Here is a 13,320-nt window from a genome sequence, read left to right as displayed (position 1 = left end):
CTCTGCACCCGCGGCTGCCACTTGTCTGCAACTTTACTGACCCGCTTTGTTCAAACTGAGAAGCCCCCGCCGCTCCCCTCCCACCTGCCCGAGTGCCTCCCTGCACCCCCACAACTGCGCTCAGCCGTGCAAACGCTCCCCCTATCTGCATGGGCGTCCGTCTCCAGAATACCCTGGCACAGCGACACCGTGGAGGTTGTGGTTCCGCATCCAAACTGTCCAAGCGCTACACCATTTCCTTGTGGAAAATAGGTTCTTTGGAAGTGACTCTACAGACTTGTAGGTGCTGATTTGTTGGAAGGACCGAGGAAGGCGCGAGGGAGGGAGGGGCGTGTGTGGGGGGTGGGGGTGGGGGGTGTGGTGATGACTCCACCTCTCACCTCTCCTCTCCGGAGGGTCTGTGTGAAATCTTGGCTGCCCTCCCCTCTGCCGCTGTGCCCCCAGCCACCGCCCTGGGCCAGGCCCCAGTCCCCTGCCCTGACCTCCCCAAGATCTTTCCCTTATGAAACGTGTCTCCCAGGTTTTCACCGTATCATCTTCTGGAAACAAGCCTGGGGGCTGAAATTTATAGTCACCCCATAATGACTCCACCTGCAGTCTAAGCGTGGAGGTTCAGAGACCCTCACGCGTCCCCTTCCTTACACAAACATGGTCGCGACATCAGCTCATTCCTGAGAATGTGCGCCCTGTGCAGAGAACCTTCCGGCCCTTCTCTTCCCCAGCCCGCCTCAGGCCACACTCCCATAGGTAGCGCACTTGTGGTGTTGGCTTTGTGCTTTGGGTTTTTAACCATGATCTGATGGTAGATTCCCGAGGGCCCGGGTTACCCCTAACAGGGTGGCCGTGTTTCCGGAACAAAGCCCATTCCCATAAATACGCTTACTCGGTGCAGTGTATCACCGTCCTCAGTGCGTCTGACAATATCGTGGACGCACGCTTAGCTAGGGGCCCCCGTCTGGCTCACACCGCGGGTGTCCTTGCGCAGTCTCAGCCAGGACCCCCGCCGCCGGGTCCGGGTCCAGGGAGCCGTGTGGTCCCTCCGGCCAGGCCTGCAGAGCTCAGGCTTCTCTTTCATCCTGCTCGGGGCACAAAGGGCTCTCTGGATTCGTTTATTTATGCACCAGGGAAACCGACAGGCAAATTTTCAAAAAGAATTGTATGTCATTAATTCCTATTGATGTTAAAACTTTCCTTTTTAGCAAAACAAAAAACTGTCGGGTGAGCAAGATGCTCTCTGTCAATAGCGGGAAGGAAACTAAATGTGAAAACGTACTAAATAATTGCCCGACGGTACTTGTACTAATGACCGTAAACTTCTACTCTGCTAATTTTTCTCTACACTTTTAATTACCGATCAATAATACTTTGCAGTTGACATTTAAAAATGCTGAACCGCATGCAGCAACACAGACTGAGTGAAAATCTACAATGTGGGACTGAATTTGCCAAATCAATAAACGTTGCCATTTAACAAATAGTAGCATGTAAACACTCACCAAGATTAGCAAGCGCGAAGGGCTGCACCTGCGGGGTTTAATTACTGTTTAATAACACGACGCTGTTTCTCGCAGACGGAAGCCCTCTGCCGGGGGAAACAGGGCAGCCCCTGTCCTCGGCCCTGCCGTCCAGACCAACCTCCTCAGCCACAGGAGAGCCTGCTGAGAAGATGGGACTTGATGGTCTGAAGGGACAGACATCTCCATGCATGGGCATTCTCCTTGCTTAAAAGGAATTCCTTCATAAAAATCAAAGGGTCTGCCCAATGTCTGTAATCGATTGAATTATAAAGGCATTAGATGAAGGCATGTGATCTTAAAACCATCCTCTCGTGAGGATATCAATATTATGTCAGTCATTTGTTTGGAATATAAAGCATGGAGGCTATGAAATACCCATCCACCTTGGAGACTAAAGAAAAGGAAGTCTTAGAACACCATGCAGACCTCAGGAAAATCAATTTTTGTAGAGCGCTGTGGTAGAGCATAAGCAATCTTCATTTTTATTATTATTAGCAATAATAATAAATCTAGACCTTAAGTACCGGGAGCCTGCGATTGTCAAAACGCCGTTATCCACACCGGAGGCAGAAGTGATTTTGTCTCGGCTTCACTGGGCCGTCGACGGGCAGCCAGGCGGTCCGTGTGAGTGTTTGCAAGAGGGCAGTGGTCAGTGGGCCCGCGGGTCTTCTCCTTCGCCTCGGCAACTTTTTGTGCCACGTTTGGCAAGAGGAACGTGGAAACGAAGTGAAAGACGTCGGCTCGCACCACAGCTGTAGAGCGGTCCGCTGGCTTCTCGAGGCATCTCCTCTGCTCGATGGGAAAAGTCCAGAAGCTATTTAATGTTCCTGTTTACATAGCATCTCAGCCACCACAACTGGTGGCCCGAATCTGTTGACCGTGTGCCACTCGAGTCCGTTCCGGTTGAGCAGAACCAGAGAAGGGCACACTCAGAGGGTGGGCCCAGTAGCGGGGGGTCGGGCCGGTCCTCTGCGTGGCCTCGGAGCCAGGCTGACGCGTGGGGCCCAGGGGTCCCTCCGGGGTTCAGACTTTCTTATTTTCCAAGGACAGTCTTCCTTTATAAGGACGCCAGGGACGCCAGGCGGCCCTCTGCACTTGGCTCGTCCTGCACCCGGACGGGGCTCACAACACGCCTCTGGGTCTCCCCTCAGCACGAGGCCGAGTGGGGTAAGCTGCCTTCGTCCTGTCGGTCCCATGGCCTCAGAGGGTATCGGTCCCATCCCCCCGAGAGGGACTCCTGAGAGGAAGGAGTGGAGGCGTCCAAACATTCTCCCTCCCGGGCCCCCTCCGAGACCACCCTTCTCCATTTCCGGTCCTTATTCCAGCTCCGAGCACATGGGTCGACCAGATGGCCCTGTCCTTCCCCAGCTCCTTCTCATCCAGGGCTTCCTGGTTCAGCATCGTCCTCCTCAGGTGGGCGAGAAAGGTCGAGACTGCTCTTGCTTTCGCTCTGCGCTCCGGACAGGGCGCTCTCGCGCTTTCGCTCCCACTGGCCTGCCCCGCTTCAAGGTCCCCTCCACCCCTGTTCACAACTTGCCCTTCCGTGACTCACCCCTGGGCCGGCCCCAGTTTTCTGGTTGAATCTTAATGAGTTTCTGATACTTCCTGCCTCACAACGGACGGACGGCTCCCGCTCCACAAATGAAGGGCTTTCTCGCGGCATTTGAGGACCCTGCGTCCCGACCCCACCCTTGTCCCCTAACAGGGCCTCCTCCAGGGCAAGCACGTGCCCGCAGGCCGCCAGGCTGGGCGGAAACCCAGGCTCGCCTTTAAGTGGAAAATGTGCTTTCACAACAGATTTATCACTGTCTGCATCAATCACTTGTCTGCCAAGGGAAAAAGACAGAAAGACAGACAGAAAGGAGGCAAGACGGAAGGAAGGGGAAGGAAGGAAGGAGGGAGGGAAAGGAAAGGAAAGAGAGAGAGAGAGAGAGAGACAAAGACAAAGACAAAGACAGACAAAGAAGAAAGAAGGTGCCCCGAGAGGCAAGGGTCTGATTTTGAACACCATCTTACCCCAGAGCACCTGGCTGCTTTTCTGTCTTGAAACAACGCTGAACATATGGTCCTGGCATTTTCCAGGAGCCTCTGATGGGCTTGGCCTCCTGCCATGAGTGTGATGGCCTTGGCCTCCTCTGGGTCCCTCCGATCACCAAGCCCCAGGGGAGCTCGCTGATGTTACAGGCCCTCCTCCGAAACACCGTCTGATGTATTTATCCAAGTGTGCCCTGTCCTCCCAGGCAGCTGTCAGGTGTGGAGGGACCTCAGCCACGGACAAGGTCATGGTGGGAGCCTCCCTGAAAGCCCACACTTGACTCCAGGGCTGGTGAGTGAGTCTATTCAACATAGCAGGAGAGAGCTGTGTTCCTAATATCGGGACAAGAAGGCTTGGGTTGAGGTCAGGGGGTCGGCCTGAGAGCTCAGAATCACGACAAGGCGGGGTCAAAGGGAACGGAGCGCAGAGTGGCACCTTCTACCTGCACACGTGGCACACAAGACCTGGAGCGCAGGGCTCCCTGCGCCGAGAGGCAGGGCGTGGGCGGGTCCGGGTGGAAGGAAGAGGAGGCAGTTCTCCTGGCCCTCTCTCCAGACACTCCCCCGCCACCACGACCAATTCTCGAAGCTTACAACAGGATGGCCACTACTACTGAATGGCTGTCCGTGTGCTGAAGGGCGTGGAGAACGACAAGGTTATCCCCCAGCTGCCCCTGCTGTGCGTCTGGTCTGCGGGAAGCAGACCACAGCATCACGTGCAGTGAGGCACATGGCAATGGAAAGTCAATGAGCACAACCCGATCTCCTGGCTCGGTCCTGGGTGCAGCAGAGCCTTACGGCCCCATCCAGGTGGATGAACCTGGAGAAAACATCTGGTCAGAACCACCCTCCGTCCGCAGGAAAGCACAGAGTAGCAATGGTTCCTTAGTCATCACTGTAAGAGAAGTGATTCCGGGGTGACAGCTACAAGTGGTGGAGGGCAATTCTTAGATGACTGAAGCTAAACTAGCCGGACGCTTGATCGAGCCATCCCTGAATTCCATACCAACCCCTGGGCTTAGCTGTTGTGAGAGCCAATAAACTCCTATTAAACAAAAATGAAAATAAAACATAGGACTACGAGGAGCAAAGGACATGGCAGGGACCGACTACCGGAGGGAAGGTAGCCCTGACGTTAGAGCCCTCTTGGTGGGACACAGGAAATTGCTAATAAAAACGCCACGGCCAGAGATGCTTCTGCAGCGTGTGGAAGTCAAAAAGCGTGAATTAAATACAAAGACGTTCCCTGAATGTGAAGTAAAAACTTCGTTTGCAGCATAACTGTCCCCACTGCACCCGCACCCCCACGGGACACGCTCCGGCCCTGTGCCCTATCCACTTGCGAGGGGCGTCATTCGTCATTTCTGCTGAGCCATCACGACCAAATGACCTTTTTCAGACAACAGTTGGGGAGTTAGCTAGCCATCCGGGTGAGAACATATAAAAATAATAAGTAGGGGTAATTGATATCTAAATATCTGCAGAGTGGTTAGGATCAGTCAACTCGTAATGTTGCATTGGAGGAAGCGTGGCCGCCACAGGCCTACTCGCGGTCACCCTTAAAGACACCTCTCCCGGGAGAAGTCGGTTCTGTGGAAACCAGACAGACAGCGGTCTGGTTCCGCGGAAACGGCCACTCACTGGTGTGAACTAAATGCTCAGGCTTCAGACCGAGATTCCATCTTCCTGAAGCAGCAGGAGGAAATCTCACCTAAGGGTCCACCTTGCCGTCCATCTGGAGAGGACAACGGAGGACATTTGACAAGGGGGTGAGGACACGTGCCTGCAAGAAGCGGCCTTGCGCAGAGAGTGTGGACATAACGTGTGCGCCTGTCAATGAGTGTGTACGGGGTGCGTGGGTGCACACGCGTGCTCAGGTGTGCCTCCGTGTTCATGCAGTCACTGCAGTGCGCGGGTGTGTGTGCGAGAGGACGCCAGCATTAAGTGTGGCAGGGGTTCAGAGGGACCCTTTCAGCTCTGTTAAGTTAGTGTGGACACACCCCCACGTTGTCTCACCCCCTTCCTGGGCACACCTCTTCGCCGCTCACACCCCATCCCACGCACAACCCCCCAGTGCGAACGCCCCTCCCGGCCCACGCCCCCTCCTTGCCCACGCCCCCTCCCGGACCACGTGCCCTGTTGACCACGCCCCCTCCCGGACCACGCCCCCTCGCGGCCCAAGCCCCCTCCCGGACCACGCCCCCTCCTGGCCTACGACCCCTCTCTGCACATGTCCCCTCCCGACCCACGCCCCCTCCCGGCCCACGCCCCCTCCCTGCCCACGCCCCCTCCCGGCGCACGCCCCCTCTCTGCCCACCTATAAAAACATTGTCCAGGTCATGCTAATTCTGCCCAAAGGATGTTCGTCCAAGGGATCCTGTACTCCAAGAAATGGCCTAAGGCCAATGTGTCTCCTGGCCTCTTGGTGGTCTGTGAGCTCCCCTTGGGCCCCTCACGTGCACCTGAGTCACTGTCAGAGGCTGCCCTGGCTTCCAGAACCTACTCTGCCTGCAAATTGGCAGGCGACGTCTTCCCAGGGCTCCCCCAAGCAATCCTTGCGGGGTAGGGGAGTGGGTGTCCCAGGCCCCCTCCCCCTTACCCCGTGGATAGCTCTTCCTGGGGCACTGACAGGCTCCCTCCGTGGGGTTGGCCGGACGCCCGCCCAGCGCGGCTCCCCGCTTCCAGGTTCCGCGCCTGCCTCCAAGCGGGTCTGGGGGAACCCTACCTGACACAGCACGGCCTCTCCCCTCACGGCTTCCACGCGGTCAGGACGCCACTGAGGAGGCTGCCCGGCCAAGGCCGAGACTCCGTGTGCGGCCAGCTCGCTCCTGGAGGGCTCCCGCCCCTGCAGGCCGTGTGCGCGTGTCCGGTGTGCCCCAAAGGCTGGGGGTGCACCCACCCTGCCTCCGTTCCCCGCGGGCCGCGAGCCGGGCACGGGGTGACTTCCTGTCAACTCCACAGACGCTTCCCTGCCTGTCACCCACACGGGTGCCAACGCTGGTGACCAAATGCGCTATCATGCGCGAGACCGCAGGCTTTCTACCTCACCGTGGCCGATAGTGGCCTTTTCTTATAGTGCCTAAAATGTCATGTCTGAAAACGAGAAGGGTGCAAAAAAAAAACCAGTCAGTAGTGCACCCCCTTTAATGTAAAACATCTTCTACAGTCTGATCTGCAAGAAATGACTTGATCTACAAGAAAACAATGGAAAATAACTAAAAAGGGCCACCTGGGTGGCTCAGTGGGTTAAGTGTCTGCCTTTGGCTCAGGTCACGATCTCCCCGTCCATGGGTTGGAGCCCTGCATGAGGCTCCAGGCCGCAGCTCAGAGCCTGGCATCTGCTTCGGATTCTGTGTCTGCCGCTCTCTGCCCCTCCCCCACTCATGTTCTGTCCCTGCCTCTCAACAATGAATAAACGTTAAAAAATATTTTTTAAGCAACTAAAATATGTAGGTCATTCAACTCATGAACTTAGTTGAAGGGGTAACTAGTGTCAAGAATTGGACCCCAAAACTAAATACGAAGTCAGTGAAAATCAGCAAATCCAATGAAAACCTAATCAAATGTTCCCAGCGAGGACGCTGGGTGTGGAGAGGAATGACCCGCTCATGCTTCCCCACCAGGGTCACGGCGAGGTGTCCACAAGGGTCTCTGGGACCTCAGTGTTTACGGGGCAGCCCAGCACGGTGTTCGGGGAAATTGAGGGAAATGCAGGAAAGTGTGTCCGACCGTGTCCCCTCCATCCCACGACAGGTGGTTTGTGGGGGGGCAGCACCCCAGAACTCAGAGACGCAGGCACACGCTGGCCGACCTGGCCTCCAGGGGCAGGCCACGCACCTGCTTCGCCATCGGATTTTCCACCCGGATTCTAGGGCCATCGTTGTCTGGGGCACTGCCCTGCCAAGCATCGTTTGGCTGTATGTGAAATAACATCCGAAAGCGTTTTAGAAATTTGAAAGATGTTTCGGTGCATTTTGCACCGAGAACTTTCTGTCTGCTGACGTGAGCCAGTCCGGGAAAGCGAACCGTTCCGATGGAAGCACGGGACACTCAGCACCCTCGGCGGTTCCCGGGAAAAGCCCTGTGTTCCGTCAGCCACCTCGACTAAACAGGGAACTTGTCACCAGCATTACATAAAGGGGGAATACGCAGTGCCAGGAGACCCTCTGCGGAAAATATTCTCGGGACGCCAAGGAAGCCACGAGCCTCCGTCAGGCTCCCCTCACCCAGAGCCCAGGGAGGGACAACGGGGCAGGGGGGCCACGTTCACACTCGGCACGGGTCGTAGCACGGACACCTGACGAACGATGGCCGCCCATGGTGTCTATCGCGGCGGGAACGTGAAGCCTCATTTCAAGATTTAGTTTTCTAACTGGATTGAAAAGTGTTTGTTAGATGCTCTTAGATGTCGTTGTTAGCACCTTTCAAAATAATAAGCATCTGTTTACATAGGTTACAAAGGATTCCAAAAACTGTAATCCACAGTGTATTGGGGGGGGGGGGGGATGACATTAAGAAAATTGTGAAGGAGCCACAAAACCAGCTGGCTTTGCCTTCAGATAAATGCGCCCGGGCAGACAGCCTCCCCAGCGGCACAAGCAGGGCCCTGGCCCATGATTAATGAAGCCCCGTAAGGATGCCGCCCCTGAGATTGACCTGCCGAGGCCCGCTCACCCCCCGGCCCGGGTTCCCGTGCACCCCACTCCTTGGATTAGCAGTGACAACATCCTGGGGGAAATTACCCAGCGCTCCGGATTTGGCTCTCGTGTCTTCAGGAGCATTCGTACAAAAACATGGAGTAAATTAAGCACACAGAGTGATTTCCCAGGATCTTTGAAAAGCAATCCATCCCAGCGCTGGCACTCACGCGGCCGCGCGCCTTTAGCTGCGCGTCTGGGACGCTCTCCCTCCATCTGACAGCCTCATTCTTCCGCAGGCCCAAAATCTCCACACGTTTTAGAAAGTTAATTATTAAATACCCTCGATTGTCGTTGAGTTGTACAATAGCAGGGAAGAGGTGCAAGTAAGTTACGCTATCTCTCCCCCCCATCTACCGCACATTTAACCACCTTTGATCTTATCTAATAGCAGATAGAGAGCTGAAATAATCACCATTTAAATATATTAGGTTGTTTGACATAGGTACCGCACACAAGGAAAATCAATAATGATTATACAATCACCAGATACAGTGTAAACGGCATACCGCAAAATCTTTACGGGGCGAGATAACATCACAGAGATCCCAACGAGAGTCAATAGCCATTAGTTTTTAAGAGTGGCCACTTGAACTTGTGCGTGTGGGCGTGTGCATTGGAGCCCTGGGTGTAGGATCTTAAAATAGACGAGGTTCAAAGAAATAAAGAGAAGTCGGGTCTAAGAGACCCGTCTCAGTGGCGGCTACGGCTTGCTGAACTTTTGTAAACCCCAGTATTATCTGTTTCCATTGAAGCAAGAAACGGCTGTTTACATTTTGCTCAGTTTTTAGGAAAATTCTACCGGCTAAGGAGGTTCTGTACAATTACAGTTAAATTCAAGTGTCTGAAACACTTAACGCGGACAGCTCGGCCTCTAAGCCTTGGCCTCTAGCAGGCTCCTTCACGGCTGAAATTTGCTAACACCTGACACGCCTCTCTCCACTAGGAGGGGAGGAGAGGATCTTGCGAACGGGTCTGTTCTGTGTTATTTTCTTCAAGGCAGTGGAGTCCTGAGATTCTCATAAATGACTTTTCACCACTGAGTCATTTGGGAAAGAACATCGTTTTCACTCAGGGAAATACCTGCACGAGTTCCGGCAGCCCAGAGACCTCTCTGGGCATGTGAAAATTGATGAGAGTCAAGGATTCTTGGTCAATATTGAAGAATTAAGAAATGGATTCAGTAAAATGCAAGCGGTTATCAACTTTCCAGATTGTACTCGGGCAGAAGAGGAGTCACGATGATTAATCTGTTCTGAGTCCTCAAAGCCGGGCCCGAAAATGCATGTGCTGATTCCATTGACATATTGGTCCCTCTTTGCCGTCCAGACGCCATTCTGATAGGCCAACCTTCTCAAGCATTAATCCGGATGGCAGCGAGTGTGTTCTCCCTCTGCTGAGAGTCATCGAGAGAGAGGCGTTCGGAGAAAAAAAGTCCGTGTTATTCCTCTATTTACATCCACCGGTACTAAAAACTTGGCACGCCTGAGCCCTAGGCAAATACTGCAAGATGAAGAAAAAGTCCAGCAAAAAATAGAACGCAGCCATTCCTGTCCTCTTAGAAAATTAAAAGCTCCTGGAAGGAATACAGGCGTCGCTTTATAACCCTTATCCCCTACCCTGTGCAACCTAGCTGTCAAATTTACTGTTTAAGCTTTTCTTTGTAATCACGCGATTATACACTTTGTCACCTTCCCCACCCCCATCATTCCATCTAATGGTTTTAAAGGGAAAGGAAATTACTTGTCTTCCCAGCCAGCACTTGACAGTTTTATGGGTCGTTTGTAATGAAGCTATTCTTTGGCTTTAATGGAGACCTTGATCCCGACCAGTGTGAATAATTGTCAAAAGGTGATTAATTAAATATTCACCACTCCCCTATAAAATTGATCAACATATTACATTACACTGCTCCAAAAGTTATTTTATTTCTTCATTCGACTTCAAATTCTATGCATTTAAACAAGCTTTAAACCGGAGCCATATAATTTACTACACATTAATTATACATACACGCTGACTAAAGTAAGGAGTGTTTTACACCTTTTTTAACTCTGTAAAACGTGCCACTATCACTTACAACATTGAGAAGTCCACTCTGGGAAACGGATGTCTTACATTCACTTCCGGCATGTATAGAGTAGTTACCTTGCCTAGCAGGTTTCAGATTCTGCAAACACGTAGCTTTATGTGAAGTAAGTTTCCAAGGCAAGAAAAAAAAAAAAAAAAAAAATATATATATATATATATATATATATTTACATATCTGAATTCAATCGATGTGTGAAATTTTGGCTTTTAAAATATCATCCCAGGGGGGCACCCGGGTGGCTCAGTTGGTTACCCATCCAAATCTTGATCTCAGGGTCTTGAGTTCAAGCATCGTGTTGGGTTCCACATTGGGTGTGAAACCTACTTAAGAAAGAGAGAGAGAGAGATTGAGGAGAAAGAAAAAAGAGAAGAGAAAGGAAGAAAAAGGAAAACGAAAAGGAAAAGGAAAAGGAAAAGACCATCCCAGGATGAGGCCCATCATTGAACTTTGCTCATCCGTTTCTTGAAGCACCCTGGGCTAACCATTGAGGTGAGTGAGAATGAGGCACAGAGAAGGGAAGTCATGGACCAGGAACTTGGCTGGATAAAAATAATAAATAAATAAATAAATAAATAAATAAATAAATAAATGAAAATTAAAAATAAATAAATAAAATAATAAAAAATAAACAAATAAAATAAAGAATAAACAATAAATAAATAAAATGATAAATAATAAATAAATAAAATGATAAATAATAAATAAAATAATGAATAAATAATAAAGAAAATAATAAAGAAATAAAATAATAAATAATAATAAGTTAATAATAAATAATACATAATAAATAAATAAAAATAAAGCCCAGACTCCCTTCCTCTCCACAACTCCCAGCTTCCAGTCACCCTGGGTTTTGACCGTCTGCATAAATACATGCGGAATCTTCCTAGCATGTGGCTCCTTCCTGCTCATGTCCCCTGACCCAGCATCCGAGCTGTCTTCATCTGAGTGTGGGGCAAACAGAAATTCCCAATTTCGAATGTAAACTCCACCTCAAAGACGCCCGTGAGGCCCAGAAATTATACCAAATGTTATTATTAACGAGGAAGAGGTGTGATGTGGTGAATTATGTTTAAAAACCTGTGAAAATAAATGGAGCGAAAATCACGAAAACTCAAACAAAACAGGCCAGTTTTCTGCAGACAGGGTCTCTGCACTTGACCGGGGAGCGGCCGGTGAGAAATAGAGCGTCACAAGCGTGCTCCAGACAGAGGCCAAACGGTGCGGCACATTCAATGAGCGTAGGAAAGTCAACACTTCACAGAAGTGTCTCTGCTCCTCACACAGGGAGACGCCGAGCCGTCTGAACCGTGCGGAGCCGCCAAGGGTTAGCGGGCACCCCGGATTCCTGCTGGGTGACACCCAGCGCGCAGCGGGACCTCCGATCGAGACGCGCACCGCGTCCACCCACGCGCTGGCGTTCCAGAAGGCCCCGGAGGCAGCTCGGAATGCAGATGGCTGATTTCACTGAAGTAGTCAATCAACCCCCGGCCCCCCCCCCCTTTTTTTTTCCAGGCTGTTAAAATGTCACCGAGTGAGCCTAGCAGGTAAAAAAAAAATGATGAGCAAAAAAAAAATAATATTTCAACTTGAACAAACTTGCTATTTGTACACTTGATCACATGGGTCTGCTGGTGTCCAGATGATTCCAGCAGCAGCTACAGGAATGAGTCCCACAAAGGGACTGAGTTTAATCATCCAATCCCAGACTGTATTGATTTTGGGACTACTTGCAATGACTATATAAATAAGCCATTTCTTTGCAACTGTATCTACAGCCGGTCATGAACCCAAAACCTTCACAACCTGGTCCAAAGTGAATTATGCCCCGCAGAAATAAATTAATAAAACTAACACAGCCGGGCTCCTCCACCAACTTATTTTCACGTTTCAAGAGCTCAAAAATATAAAATCAATAATCATTTAGTCATATGGGTAAATGAAGCGACATAACATCAAAGTAAACCCTTTAGCTATGCATCCTAGGTAATTTATCTCATCAAAAGGCAGTGGTAATAATCCTTTCCACTCCCAGACAAGCTGCCACATAGCTGCTGTATTATCCTGGAGTAAACACGTTGGGAGAAAATATTAAAAATCAATATCTGTTTCCTTCTATCAGACCAGATGGCATCCATCATAAACCAATCCCTGTAAAGGGTCCTTGGAGCTGGGTGCCCAGGGTGGGAAGACAACTGAATTAACAACATAGTCGACGCTCTGCTCAGTGGGTACCAGTCGCTGGATTTCTCTAAAATTTCAGTATTTTACAATTGCAAAAAAATTTGCTGAAATTATAATGATGAGGAAAAAAAAAAATCTATCGCAGCCATAGGGCGCAGAAAGGAAGCGATTACCAGGCCTGCGAAATACAAATGTGAACGGCAGCTTTCAGGAGTGCCTGCAGGGGATCCCAGGTATTTGATTGATTTATTGGATCATTCATTCATTCATTCATTCATGTAGCCTGCTGGTTTCTGGCCATGAAATTCAGGCATGAGCCCCTCCAAGTGGAGAACCCATCACCCTGTCACACGCTGGGCAGACGGCCTCTGCTCACCCAAGACACCTACTAACAGGGTTTGCCTGGCTCTTTTCTGACCACAAGTGCCCACGGAGAAAGAGCTGTGTCGCTGAGCCCCTGAGAGGTCTGTTCCCTAAGGGAGGGGAGAGCTGCCTGATCCAAGCGCCCTGACAGGGGGGCTTTGCCGGTGACAAATTCGTACACTAGACATCTGGACACATGAGCCCGAGCCAGAAGCTGCATTCACGGTGTGCCGGAGGGTAAGGCTGCTGAGGCTTGACATGAAGGGCGCAGGAGAAAATGCTGGAGAAGCTCCTCTCAAGAGTGGACGGCTCCCCATTTGTAAGACCTGCTTACTTTCAGTCGAGCCTGAATTTTATTATTTCTGGGAAGTGGGATGTTGCTGTCATTCTTAGCACCACCTCTCCTGGTGAAAGCAGAACACACACACACACA

The sequence above is a fragment of the Herpailurus yagouaroundi genome, unplaced genomic scaffold, assembly GCF_014898765.1.
Source record: "Herpailurus yagouaroundi ecotype Mexico unplaced genomic scaffold, PumYag 29, whole genome shotgun sequence".
NCBI lineage: Eukaryota > Metazoa > Chordata > Mammalia > Carnivora > Felidae > Herpailurus > Herpailurus yagouaroundi.
Note: the sequence above shows the minus strand (reverse complement) of the source record.